The sequence below is a fragment of the Hyla sarda genome, chromosome 2, assembly GCF_029499605.1.
Source record: "Hyla sarda isolate aHylSar1 chromosome 2, aHylSar1.hap1, whole genome shotgun sequence".
In the NCBI taxonomy this organism is placed as follows: Eukaryota; Metazoa; Chordata; class Amphibia; order Anura; family Hylidae; genus Hyla; species Hyla sarda.
The window spans coordinates 345,571,013-345,585,070 of record NC_079190.1 but is presented as its reverse complement, the minus strand read 5'-3'; positions in this window follow the sequence as shown (position 1 = coordinate 345,585,070).

The following is a 14,058-nucleotide window of genomic DNA, read 5'->3' as shown; positions in this document are numbered from 1 at the left end:
TCAAAAAGGTTTTGCTGTAGTACATATTTCAAAAAGGAAATTCCTATAAGTTCAATAATCAAATATTAGAACAGAAGTAAAATATAGGAAAAAAAGCATACTGTATTTTATAGATGCCACTTTTCAGTTTAAAGCTATGCAGCAATGTTGCATTTAATAGTCCAAATGCAGGAAGCAGAAGATTCTGAGCTCTCTGTATCTAAGCTCCTGACAGTGCAGTGTTGGAAGTGACATGTACATTGCTGTGTGTACAAAATCTCCTGTTCCTCTCAGTTCCTCTAATTTTAGAACGCCAATAAATGCCAGTGTTCCTGTTTAATGGGAATCTATGTTTCCTTCATCCCTGAACTCTTTCTCATTGATTTTCTCTCATTTGCTTTCCTAACAGTTCCTGCTGTCCTTCTGTATTTTTTTTGTTTACCACACCAATGATGTCCCTCCTACCATGCTTAACCCCTATTCATCTCACCTGCTTTGTGGGGGAACCAGACAGATGTAGCCTGCATTACAAGTCATGCAACATGTTTTATGCTATTAGGGTGACCTGCTTTGCAAGGAGAAGGGAAATCTGCCTTTGACATATTTCATATTCCTTTGTGTAGTTCCCATGGCGCCATATGATATAAAAGTAGGGCGCAGTGAAAACTACAGTACAACAGTAAGCTGGTGATGCTTTACGCATCTCTAGCCTACTGTCAGTAGATTCCAGGGGCACTGTGCTCGACTCTAGAAATCAAGCTCCTCTGCCCACCCACTACTGTACACAGCCTAGGCTTGCTGCCGTGTGGCAGTAAGCATCTGAGTTTATTGCCATAATGTTTCCCTGGCAGAAGTAAAGTTTTAACACATCGTGCACCAAAATATTTCTGCCCAGTAAGCACTCTCTGGAGAGGAAAGGTAAGTATGTTTTTTTTTTTTTATTATTTTTTTTTTTTACCATTTTGTTATCTTTTAAAGGAAAAAAACAGGACTGAGCCAGAAAGAATTTTTATTAAAAAAATAAAATAAAATGTGTGGCTTTGTAGTAGAAGCTGATACATAGTCCATTGCTTAGCCAGGGCTTAACATGACTCTGTTCTTTATTTTGCCCATTGTCAGCCTAATAAAACCAGCCTGTTATTACCTAGTCCTAGAGCATTTTATTTATTTTTTGTTTGATGCCCTGTGCCTGCCGGTACTTGGCTCTTCCCATTGCATGTAGCTACTGGGGTAATAAATGTTTTACAGTTATTAATGGAGGACGTGTATTAAACGGCTTCTACTACTAAGACAAAAAAAAAACTTTATTGAAATATTGCCCACAACCACGTTTCGGTCACATTTTCGTTTGTGTACTTTTTGTTTATTGTTTCATTTTCAGCAGTGAAAACATGCAGCTGACATAAACTATGATGAAAATGTGTTGTCAATGAAGTTATCAATGCCTACAATCCCTGGGACTGTTCTATCAAAGCTTCTTTTCTAACCACTATATATTCTATAACAATTTTTCCCTATCGCCAACAATAGCACCCTTAGAGAGACCGCCTCCTCATCCGTAGGACAGGGAACAGGAAATGAATGGCATATATGAATGGAGTTGGCCCCTATTTCCCAGTTCTTTTTCCTGTCCTGCGGAGGAATGGGACGGGTCCCCATTTTGAGTGAAGATACCATGTAAGGATGGGGACTGTGGGGGTTCCTGGTCAGGCGTGAACTTACAGGGTATACCAGCGGCATGGGTCCTCTTTCGGGAGGCCGCTAAGCAAGTCTGGTGCAGCCTCTCCCCGCCTGTGCAAGACGCACGTCTCCCGGCTCCTCTCACCCCATGGTTCCGGTCGGGCCTCAGTCTCCAGGGGAATCGGCCTGGAGCATGCTCACCGATGCGACTATACACTAGTTCCATTCTTCCTGCTGGCAGCGCTGGGGGGAGGGGCTTAGCGGGGAGACTCACGCGCGTATGACGTTTTGAGCATCTGACCGGAAGGGGAGAGCAGGAAGTGACACAGGTGAGGGGAGGTCACCTGACTTCCGGCCGGGAAGGGTGGAAGCTTTAAAAATGCAGGGAGCTTGTAGGAGAGGTGCCCAGCCAGTCCAGATACTTTTCCCTTAGCCTGGAGAAGGTCAGCTCCAGCAGAAGCAAAATGGAACCTGTATCCCACACTGAGACTATGGATTCTACCACGGTGGTGGAGACGATACATTAAAAAAAAGTTTCATGTCTTCCAGCCTCCAGATTTGTAATTGCAGACCTCCGGTCGCAACCAGAGATGCAGGCTGCACTCGAGGTTTTTTTTTTCTCTTCTGGACATGAAAGTTCTGGCTCAGGTTCCAGTGCAGGAAAGGGGACAGGGTTTTTACTCAACCCTGTTTCTGGTAAGAAAGCCGAATGGCTCCTTCCGTACCATTATAAATCTAAAGACACTAAATCGTTCCCTAAGATACGACAAGTTTCCCTTGGAAACTATTCAGTCGGCAATCCTGAACCTGAGCCCGAACTGTATTAGGATCACCCTGGATTTAAAGGACGCATACTATCACGTCCCACGTTATATCTGCAATTTCAGGCTCTTCCCTTTGGTCTCTCCCAGGTTCCACGGGTCTTCACAAAGCTAATGGCAGAAGTGATTGCCCATGTGAGGGAGCAGGATGTAATCATTGTTCCATATCTGGACGACTTCTTGATCATTTCAGACTCAAGGAAGCTCCTGTTAAAATAGGTTCAGATAGTGCAAGCCATTCTTGTGAAATTAAGCCTGGAGGTAAATCTAGACAAGTCCCACCTGATCCCATCTAAGATATGTACCTTCTTATGGATAGCAGAGAAAATTTGTATCAGCTCACCCTTTGCAGGAAGCGCAAGGACTGGCGTGGACTACGCCCAGGTAATAGTAGAAAGGAAGATATCCAGAGCTTGACTTGGGAACAGGTCTTTAATATCCACAAGAAGACATACAGGTACATGGAGACATGTGACGCATTTCGGCTTGTCACCAAACCTTAGTCATACAAGGAGATTATCTCAAAGGATTCCCTTATGTATGGGATGGCCAGGTGAAAGCACACCTAAATCCAGTTGCTCATCATTGGCCACACCCACACACAATCACAGTGCACAACAGATAACACAACTGTTTAAAAGCTTATGGTCATATTCAGACACAAATCTAAAAAAAACGCAGTGAGCAGATTTCACTATAGAAAAGTTTCAATTTAAAAATTAAATTTTGTGCAAAGTACGCTCAATCTCAAACTACTGTATTAAAGAATATCATCATCACTGTAGGGGTATACAAAAAAATGAATTAAATAATGCATTTTTAGCTAAGGACAAAATATGTCCTACCCTACAGATCGTGCAGAAGATGGAACGTTATGAAGCACACTTGGAGGTAGGTATAAACCAGAGAGGATCAAAATTAAGGATGCTCATAGATAGAACTCAAACAGACTTAATAGTGTAGAATGGTATCTAATCGTCTATTAAATCCTGAGGGGACTCTCATATTTAATTTTAAGATCCAAAAGACCTCGCGGTCCAGAATTTTTTGCTTCAGGTTGCCACCCCTGGGAGACAACCTGACCCTCTATATGCCCTGTAACTGTAGACATGTTTCTCTGCCACATGCTTGGATACCATAGATACATGGCGCGATTGGAAATGGTTAATGTCGGAGAGATGTTTTCTCACCCTGACCTTGAGGGGGTTAATAGTACACCCTACGTACTGAATGTTGCAATCACGGCATGTAAATAGGTAGATTATACCTGAGGTTTATACCTACCTCCTAATGTGCTTCATAACGTTCCACCTCCTGCACGATCTGTAGGGTAGGACATATTTTGTCCTTAGTTAAAAATGCATTATTTGATTCATTTTTTGTATACCCCTACAGTGATGTTATTACTTTTTAATACAGCAGTTTGAGATTGAGCGTACTTTGCACAAAATTTAATTTTTAAATTAAAATTTTTCTACAGTGAAATCTGCTCACTGCGTTTTTTTTTAGATTTGTGTCTGAACATGACCATTAGCTTTTAAACAGTTGTGTTATCTGTTGTGCACTGTGATTGTGTGTAGGTGTGGCCAATGATGAGCAACCGGATTTAGGTGTGCTCTCACTTCGCGATCCCATACATAAGGAATTCCTTTGAGATAATCTCATTGTATGACTAAGGCTTGGTGACACAAGCCGAAACGCGTCACATGTCAACGTGTACCTGTATGTCTTCTTGTGGATATTAAATAAAGACCTGTTCCCTAATCAAGCTCTGGATATCTTCATTTCTACTTCTTAGGGATAGGTCTAGATTCCAGGCACCAGATTTCCTTTCTCCCTCAGCCCAAGATAGCCCTGATTCAGGACAGAATATCCCTTTTAATGCTGGGGGTTCAGATCTCACTCAGACAGGCTATGTCGGTCCTGGGTCTCCTCACCTCTTGTATCCCTGCAGTTCAGTGGGCCCAGTATCATACCAGGAAGCTCCTGGAGCACGTTCTTTCCGAATGGGACAGGTCAGAGCGCTCCTTAGATGACCTGTTGGTGATTCCAGCTCCGATAAAAAGATCCCTCTCCTGCCTGGTGGCTAGACTCTAGAGAACTTACAGAAAGGGGTTCCTTGGGTGAGGACAGATGAGTTACTTCTCACCATAAATGCAAGCCCCTGAGTGTGGGGGGCTCACGGGGGTCCCCTAATCTTACAGGGGCAGTGGTGGAGTGCAGAAGGGTTTCGGGAGTCCCAGAACATGAGAGAATTAAAAGCAGTGTTCTATGTCATTTCTCAATCTCTCCCTCTAGTGCCTGGGAAGGATTTAAAAATAAGATAGGACAAAGCTACAGTAATAGTGATTGCCCCCTTATGGCCAAGGAGGATTTGGTTCACGTGGCTTCGGAAGCTGTCCGTTGCGCCCCCCCCCCAGATGCTTCCAGAATCCCTGAACCTTCTACGCCAGGGCCCAGTGTTACATCCAGAGATTTCCAATCTGCATCTGACGGCATGGCTGTTGAGAGGGACATCTTAGTTCAGAGGGGGCTTTCGGGCCAGGTGATCACGACCCTGTGGCCAGACTTAAAGGGGTTCTCCGGTGGAAAACAAATTTTTTTTTAAATGAACTGGTGCCAGAAAGTTAAACAGATTTGTAAATTACTTCTATTAAAAAATCTTAATCCTTTCAGTACTTTTTATTTTAATTTTTTTAATTTTTTTTGTGTTGTCCACAGTGCTCTCTGCTGACACCTGATGCCCATATCAGGAACTGTCCAGAGCAGGAGAAAATCCCCATAGCAAACCTATGCTACACTGGACAGTTCCTGACACGGACAGAGGTGTCAGCAGAGAGCACTGTGGAAAAAAAAAAAAGAAAAAGAAATTCAAAAAGTAAAGAATTTCCTCTGTAGCATACAGCTGCTAAAAAGTACTAAAAGGATTAAGATTTTTTTAATAGAAGTAATTTACAAATCTGTTTAACTTTCTGGCACCAGTTCATTTAAAGAAAAAAAAAAAAAAGTTTTCCACCGAAGTACCCCTTTAAGAAGGTGACATCCCAGATATACCTGATAACTTGGAAGGCCTTTTTTGTTTTTTAGATTTGTTGGCTCTCCAGTAAATGTGTTAGAGGTCCCTAATATTCCTAGTATTTTGGATTTTTTTTTACAAGTAGGCCTAGACAAGAACCTCTGTCCTAGCACCATTAAAGTTCAGGTCTCTACACTTAGTGCATTATTTGACTACAGACTGGCTTAACACCCTTGGATTAAAAGATTTGTTAAGGGAGTGGTTAGGTTGAGACTACTTGTTAAACCCTCCTCTCCTCTCTGGGATTTAAACTTAGTATTAAATAGTTTAAAGGGGTACTACCGTGGAAAACTTTTTTTTTTAAATCAACTGGTGCCAGAAAGTTAAACAGATTTATAAATCGCTTCTATTAAACAATCTTAATCCTTCCAGTACTTTTTAGGAGCTGTATACTAAAGAGAAATCTAAAAAGAAATGCATTTCCTGTGATGTCCGGACCCAGTGCTCTCTGCTGACCTCTGCTGTCCATTTTAGGAACTCTCCAGAGAAGCATATGTTCGCTATGGGGATTTTCTCCAGTTCCTAAAACGGACAGCAGAGGTCAGCAGAGAGCACTGTGGCCAGGACATCATAAGAAATGCATTTCTTTTTTGGATTTCTCTTCAGTATACAGCCCCTAAAAAGTACTGGAAGGATTAAGATATTTTAATAGAAGTGATTTACAAATCTGTTTAACTTTCTGGCACCAGTTGATTTTAAAAAAAAAGAAGTTTTCCACTGTAGTACCCCTTTAACTAGATCTCCATTTGAGCCCCTTCAGGAATTGCCCATTAAAATCCTGACACTTAAACTTACCTTTTTACTAGCCATTACATCAGCTAGACGAGTGGGGGAGATTACGGGGTTTTCTATTAATGAGCTTTATATGACTATTCTTGATGAAATGGTTGCTTGTCTCTTGACCCTGCCTTTCTTCCCAAAGTGGCATCGGATTTCAATAGGTCCCAGGTTGTTACATTACCTTCTTTCTGTGACAACCCTAAAAACGATTTAGAGAGGAGTTTCAATTGCTTAGATGTCAGAAGATGCTAATTGCTTTACCTTGATGCTTCCAAAAGTTGGAGGAAGTCTCCCCAGCTTCAAGGTGTGAACAAGGGGAATGCAGCTTCTCCTAGGTTGGTAGCCAGATGGATCAAGCAGGCTATTCAGTTAGCTTATTCAGAGGTAGGTGTTATTTCCCCAGTAGGATTCACAGCACACTCTACTAGGGCAGTGTCCACTTCATGGGCAGAGAGGGCTTCAGCTTCCCCAGAACAAATTTGTAAAGCGGCCACCCGGAGTTCTTCTCACACCTTCTTTAGACATTACAGACTTAATCTTACTAGGGAGGAGGACCTTTCTTTTGGTAGAAAGGTTCTTCAAGCTATGGTTCTTCCCCTCCTACTAGTCTAGCCTAGTCTACTCTCCATGGGTGCCATTGTGGGCGATAGGAAAAACATAAATTACTCCTACCGGTAATTGTTTTTCATTGAGCCCACAAGGGCACGCACAAATGCCCGCCCTGTATATAGTATTAGAAAAAGTAGAATAAGCTTGGTAGTTTTCTGGTACAGGGTAGTTTTCTTAGGTCCTTAGTATAGTTTTTTTAAAATATATTATAAATATACATATAATGGTATTATCTATATTATATCAAAAGTTTTTGTTAATGACAGGTACACTTAAAAAAAAAAAAAATGGCTCCTGAAAATCCCACCACTTGAGGTCCCCATACATACTGGGATACTAACCAGTCCTTCAGCAGCATCAGCTTGTCCATGAGTCATGGACAAGAGATGACTCATGGACAAGAATGCATGTGCAGACACCAGGGCCGTTTGAAGGAATTTGGGGGCCCTAATCAAAATGGACATGGAGGCCCCCCCCCCTTGATGTTCATGCACGTCACGCTCTAGGGCCAGCGTCAGGACGTAGTAACGCCGGCCCTTGAATGCTGGGAGCGCGACGTGAGCGAACGTCGATACGAGGCCCCCACATTAGGTGCAACACAGTTCCCCCCCCATGTTAGGTGCGGCACAGTTCCCCCCACGTTAGGTGCTGCAGAGTTCCCCCCACATTAGGTGCAGCAGAGTTTTCCCCACATTAGGCTAGCAGTGTTCCCCCACATTAGGTTGGCAGTATAGTCCCCCACATTAGGTGCAGTATAGTTCCCCCACATTAGGTGCAGTATAGTTCCCCCACATTAGGTGCAGTATAGCTCCCCACATTAGGTGCAGTATAGCTCCCCAAATTAGGTGCAGTATAGTCCCCCACATTAGGTGCAGTATAGTTCTCCACATTAGGTTGGCAGTATAGTTCTCTCCACATTAGGTTGGCAGTATAGTTCTCCCCACATTAGGCTATAGTTCCCCCACATTAGGTGCAGTATAGCTCCCCCACATTAGGTGCAGTATAGTCCCCCCACATTAGGTGCAGTATAGTTCCTCCTACATTAGGCTATAGTTCCCCCACATTAGGTGCAGTATAGTTCTCCCTACATTAGGCTATAGTTCCCCCACATTAGGTGCAGTATAGTTCCCCCACATTAGGTGCAGTATAGTTCCCCCACATTAGGTGCAGTATAGTCCCCCCCCACATTAGGTGTAGTATGTTCCCCCACAGACATACAGTCTCCAGCCATACAGTGTATGGCTGGAGGCTGTATGCCTGTTTACTGCCCTACTTCAGTACTCCGACCACTGCTCCTCTGGTCCGGCCACTATAGCAGTAGGTCCCGGGACTGGAGGAGCGGTGGTCCTTACCATGCTGGCCAGCGCATGTCCTGTTCGCTGCTCCGCGTTGCTTTCCAAGGGGTGCACGTACCCCCCCCCTGGATCCGCCACTACATGCATTATATACACCACACACAATACACTGTACACATTACATACTGTACATGCATGCTTCATACACACACAACATACTGTACACATTACATACTGTATATGCATCATACACACACAACATACTGTACAAATTACATACTGTACATGCATCATACACACACTGTACACATTACATACTGTACATGCATTATATACACACATACTGTACACATTACATACTGTACATGCATGCTTCATACACACACAGATACTGTACACATTACATACTGTAAATGCATCATACACACAACATACTGTACATGCATGCTTCATACACACACTGTACACATTACACACTGTACATGCATGCTTCATACACACATATACTGTACACATTACATACTGTACATGCATGCTTCATACACACACAACGCACTGTACACATTACATACTGTACATGCATGCTTCATACACACACATACTATACACTACATACTGTACATGCATCATACACACACAACACACATACTGTACACATTACATACTGTACATGCATGCTACATACACACACATACTGTACACATTACATACTGTACATGCATGCTTCATACACACACATGCTGTACACATTACATACTATACATGCATCATACACACACTGTACACATTACATACTGCACATGCATTATATACACACATACTGTACATTGCATACTGTACATGCTTCATACACACACACTGTACACATTACATACTGTACATGCATCATACACACACAGTACACATTACATACTATACATGCATCATACACACGCATACTGTACACATTACATACTATACATGCATCATACACACACACTGTACACATTACATACTGTACATGCATGCTTCATACACACAGATACTGTACACATTACATACTATAAATGCATCATACACACACACACTGTACACATTACATACTATACATGCATGCTTCATACACACACAGATACTTTACACATTACATACTATACATGCTTCATACACACACACACACACACAGAATAGATCAGTGTTTCCCAACCAGGATGCCTACAGAGGTTGCAAAACTACAACTCACAGCATGCCCAGACAGCCTTTGGCTGTCTGGGCATGCTGGGAGTTGTAGTTTTGCAACAACTGGAGGCACCCTGGTTGGGAAACACTGGTATAGATACACACATGCACTTTACATATAGTCATCCACAGTAGTAACACACACGCAGGCACAGTACATAGACATACATAATGTACACACATATATATATATCCACACACACACGCTTCTACACAAATACATGCAGGGACACCTACTGTAGTCAGGCCCCATGTTGTACAGCCTCTGCGGTTTCCTTTCCTCACAGCTCTCCCCCTCCTCCTGCTCTGACGGCTGAGAGAAGAGTCCGGGGCTGAGGGAAGATACCAAGTGCAGCAGGGGTGGGGGGAGCGTGATTGTGGTGAGGTGAGAAGAACTCCATAGCTGCAAATGAGTTTATTTTAAAAAAAAATGTCAGACATTCGGGGGCCCTCTTGTTTGACTGGGTGCCTGGGGCCCGGAGCACAAACTCCAAGAGCACGATTGTTAATCCGGCCCTGGTGATGGGTGGAATTGCCCCGTCCCTACAGGACAGGCAAGCACTGGCTGTGCTCGGGGCCCCAAGCAATTGCTTGGTTTGCCTGTCCTGTAGCGACGGGCCTGGCAGACACACCAATCATCTCCCACCACCACAAGGGAGGGACATGCCCCCTTCCCCTGAGAGGATTTCTAATACTGTGAGCTAATGAAAAGAGGTATTTTTATTTATAAACAAAAAATTAGGTGATAGAGGCATAAAAATGAGATGTACATGGTCAGAATTAGGTACTAAGTAACATTATTTTTTTCTCTATCCGCTCCATTGGGGGACACAGACCTTGGGTATATGCTGCTGTCGCTAGGAGGCTTGACACTATGGTAACCAAAAAAGTCAGCCCCTCCCCGCAGGATATACCAGCCTACAGGCACCTGAGCTAACCAGTTTTAGCTTAGTGTCTGTAGGAGGCAGACGTTGGTCTGGTGTTCTCCAGACCTGGTTAATTCTTTTTTGTTTTTGAGTTTAGGGACGTATAGTTAGAATTTTCTCTCCCTTATCTTTTCCTTGTTTTCAGGTGGGATCTCAGGAACATAGCGTTCACTGTTTCCCCATTTGCGATTGCGGGGGCACAGGCATCGTGAATGTACTGTCAACCCCCTCTCACCAATGATCAGCGCCTGGGGTTTTACCTCATGGGTTCGGGTCCCCCACCTTACCCTGCTCGTTTCGCTGTTACAGCCCAGCCTGATGCAGGTGACTAAAGCTGATTGAAGACATTAGGTAAGTTCTTCAGACTAAGGTGAGTATTTCTACCCTTTCTTTCAGGTTGGTGCCTCTATTATCAGGTCTCTCAACCTCTGGAGACCAACCCTTGTATCCCACTCCAATCAAGCTTCGGTCACATTGGGGTGCCACAGGCAAGAAGGCAAAGTGTCCACACCCTGTCAGTCAGCTATTGGTGGCTATATGTCAGTTTTAATGGTACCATGATTGTGTAGAAAAAATTGCCATACTGCTTTGATATCTTGCAAACAAGCTTGCTGTAAATGTGACTTCTCCTAAAATGACATGGGTGACGTGAAGAATAGTGGTGTTTTTTTTTATAACTGGGATTTAAGAAATCTTGCTTTAATATTTGAAAAGTCAAGTCTGGAGCTGAAACAATAAAAAATGAATGAACCAGGAATTACTGCGCTCATTTACTTGCTGTAGTTATTATGGTTATTAATGTGGATTGTGCCTGCAGGCCTGGTAATCTCCATTTGTAAGCCTTATATAGCTGTAAATAGAGTCTCTCCTCAAGGTAAGGATTGTTTGCAATTGTCAAAATGACAATTATAGACTACAAAATGCTGTTTCCCAGAAATGTTGGGTTATACTGCTCATTGTATACATCACTGGGTTTTATAGTTTATATCCAGATTCAAGCCCTTGCCTGTATAATAACACAACATTGCTTATAACTTCTAATGGAGATAAAACTCTTTGTCACAGTCAGACAGGATCAGGCTTTTACTTCTATGAAGATAATAAAGGGTTGTTTCACGCAAAAAACTGTATTTCATAAAAAGCATTAAACTAGGTGAGGTCATGCCATATTTTTTATCTTTTTGTATTCTGATATATCTGATGGTTTAATTGGAAGGAGAACTTGCCCAGTGTCTTGGCCAATAACATGGAAAGCAATAAAGAAGCTATGCTAGAATCTCTGACTATGCTACAGGGGCTGTAAAGTTAGTGTAGTTCATAATATAGTGTCTGTACCTGTGTGTGATGGTGGTCTCACAATTCTTATGTGATTATCGCCCCAATATTTATTTTTAAAAACATACAAAATTACTCTGGTCTTGGGATTACCCAGGTTGCAGTGCGTCGAGACCTCACTAGTCAGGTGATCAGAGGGAGTCTGTCCTGCTTCAATGGGTGGAGCGACCACTGGGTGGGAGAGAGATTATTTTGTGACAAATGTAGGCACCTGATTAGAAAACACTGGTCTTTTGAATGGATGCAGCTCCTTTGTGTTGCAATGGGTGGTGTGGCTGATGTGTGGGAGGGAGGAAAGTGACCTCAAACTTACAAGCATGGAACTATGGGATGTGTAGTTTCAGGAAATACCAAGTTCACAAAAAAAATGGCAGCCTGGCAGGTATCTAATAAAATCCCCTTATGGTGGATAACACCTTTAAATAGGATCCGCACTGGGGATGGACATGGTTGGTTAGGGGATTTAATCCCCATCAGTGTAGATAAATGGGCAACTAATATGAAGGGGCACCGATTTGTTTACTGAAGGCTTTGCTGTTACATATTGAAAAGGTGGACCATTAAACTGCAATTATCATGTAATCAGCAATCCTTAAAGGTAACCCGTGATTCCTTTTCATAGTGCACGAATTACGAATCATCTGGGTGGTCCGGTTTCTCCCTACCACACCAGCTTTAATTAATAGAATTCTGGATAAGCAGTAGAAGCAGTGACCAGAGGGGATTGAATGACATCAGATCAGGGGATTGAGGAGGTGAGTATGAGCTATTTTTATTTTCACTTTTATGAATAGAGAGTCCCAGAGGATCTGCATCGATTAGACATTTATTGCATGTCCTGTGGATAAGCCATAAATGTTTAACCCCTTAAGGACCAAGCCCATTTTGGCCTTAAGGACCGGAGCGTTTTTTGCACATCTGACCACTGTCACTTTAAACATTAATAACTCTGGAATGCTTTTAGTTATCATTCTGATTCCGAGACAGTTTTTTCGTGACATATTCTACTTTAACATAGTAGTAAATTTTTGTGGTAATTTGCATCCTTTCTTGGTGAAAAATCCCCAAATTTGATGAAAAATTTGAAAATTTTGCATTTTTCTAACTTTGAAGCTTTCTGCTTGTAAGGAAAATGTATATTACAAATAATTTTCTTTTTATTCACATATACAATATGTCTACTTTATGTTTGCATCATAAAATTGATGAGTTTTTACTTTTGGAAGACACCAGAGGGCTTCAAAGTTCAGCAGCAATTTTCCAATTTTTCACAAAATTTTCAAACTCGATATTTTTCAGGGACCAGTATTCAAAATGACATTCAGTCAGTGTTTTAACCCTTTAGGTGTTTCGCAGGAATAGCAGCAAAGTGAAGTAGAAAATTCAAAACCTTCATTTTTTACACTTGCATGTTCTTGTAGACCCAATTTTTGAATTTTTGCAAGTGGTAAAAGGAGAAAATTTTTACTTGTGTTTGTAGCCCAATTTCTCTCGAGTAAGCACATACCTCATATGTCTATGTAAAGTGTTCAGCGTGCACAGTAGAGGGCTCAGAAGTGAAGGAGCGACAAGGGGATTTTGGAGAGAACATTTTTCTGAAATGGTTTTTGGGGGGCATGTTGCATTTAGGAAGCCCCTAGGGTGTCAAAACAGCAAAAAAAAAAATAAAACACATGGCATACCATTTTGGAAACTAGACCCTTCGGGGAATGTAACATGGGATAAAGTGAGCATTAATACCCCACAGGTGTTTCATGACTTTTGCAAATGTAAAAAAAATCATTATTTTACCAAAAATGCTTGTTTTCCCAAAATTTTTAAAAAGGGTAATAGCAGAAAATACCCCCCAAAATTTGAAGCCCAATTTCTCCCGATTCAGAAAACACCCCATATGGGGCTGAAAAGTTGTCTGCTGGCGCACTACAGGTCTCAGATGAGGAGTAGTCACATTTGGCTTTTTGGAAGCAAATTTTGCTCTGGGGGCATGTCACATTTAGGAAGCCCCTATGGTGCCAGGACAGCAAAAAAACCCACATGGCATACCATTTTGGAAACTAGACCCCTCGGGGAACGTAACAAGGGGTTAAGTGAACCTTTATACCCCACAGGTGTTTCACGACTTTTGCATATGTAAAAAAAATGATTTTTTTTTAACCTAAAATGCTTGTTTTCCCAAAATTTTTACATTTTTAGAAAGGGTAAAAGCAGAAAATAGCCCCCAAAATTGATAACACAATTTCTCCCGAGTACGGCGATACCCCATATGTGACCCTAAACTGTTGCCTTGAAATACAACAGGGCTCCAAAGTGAGAGCGCCGTGCGCATTTGAGGCCCGAAT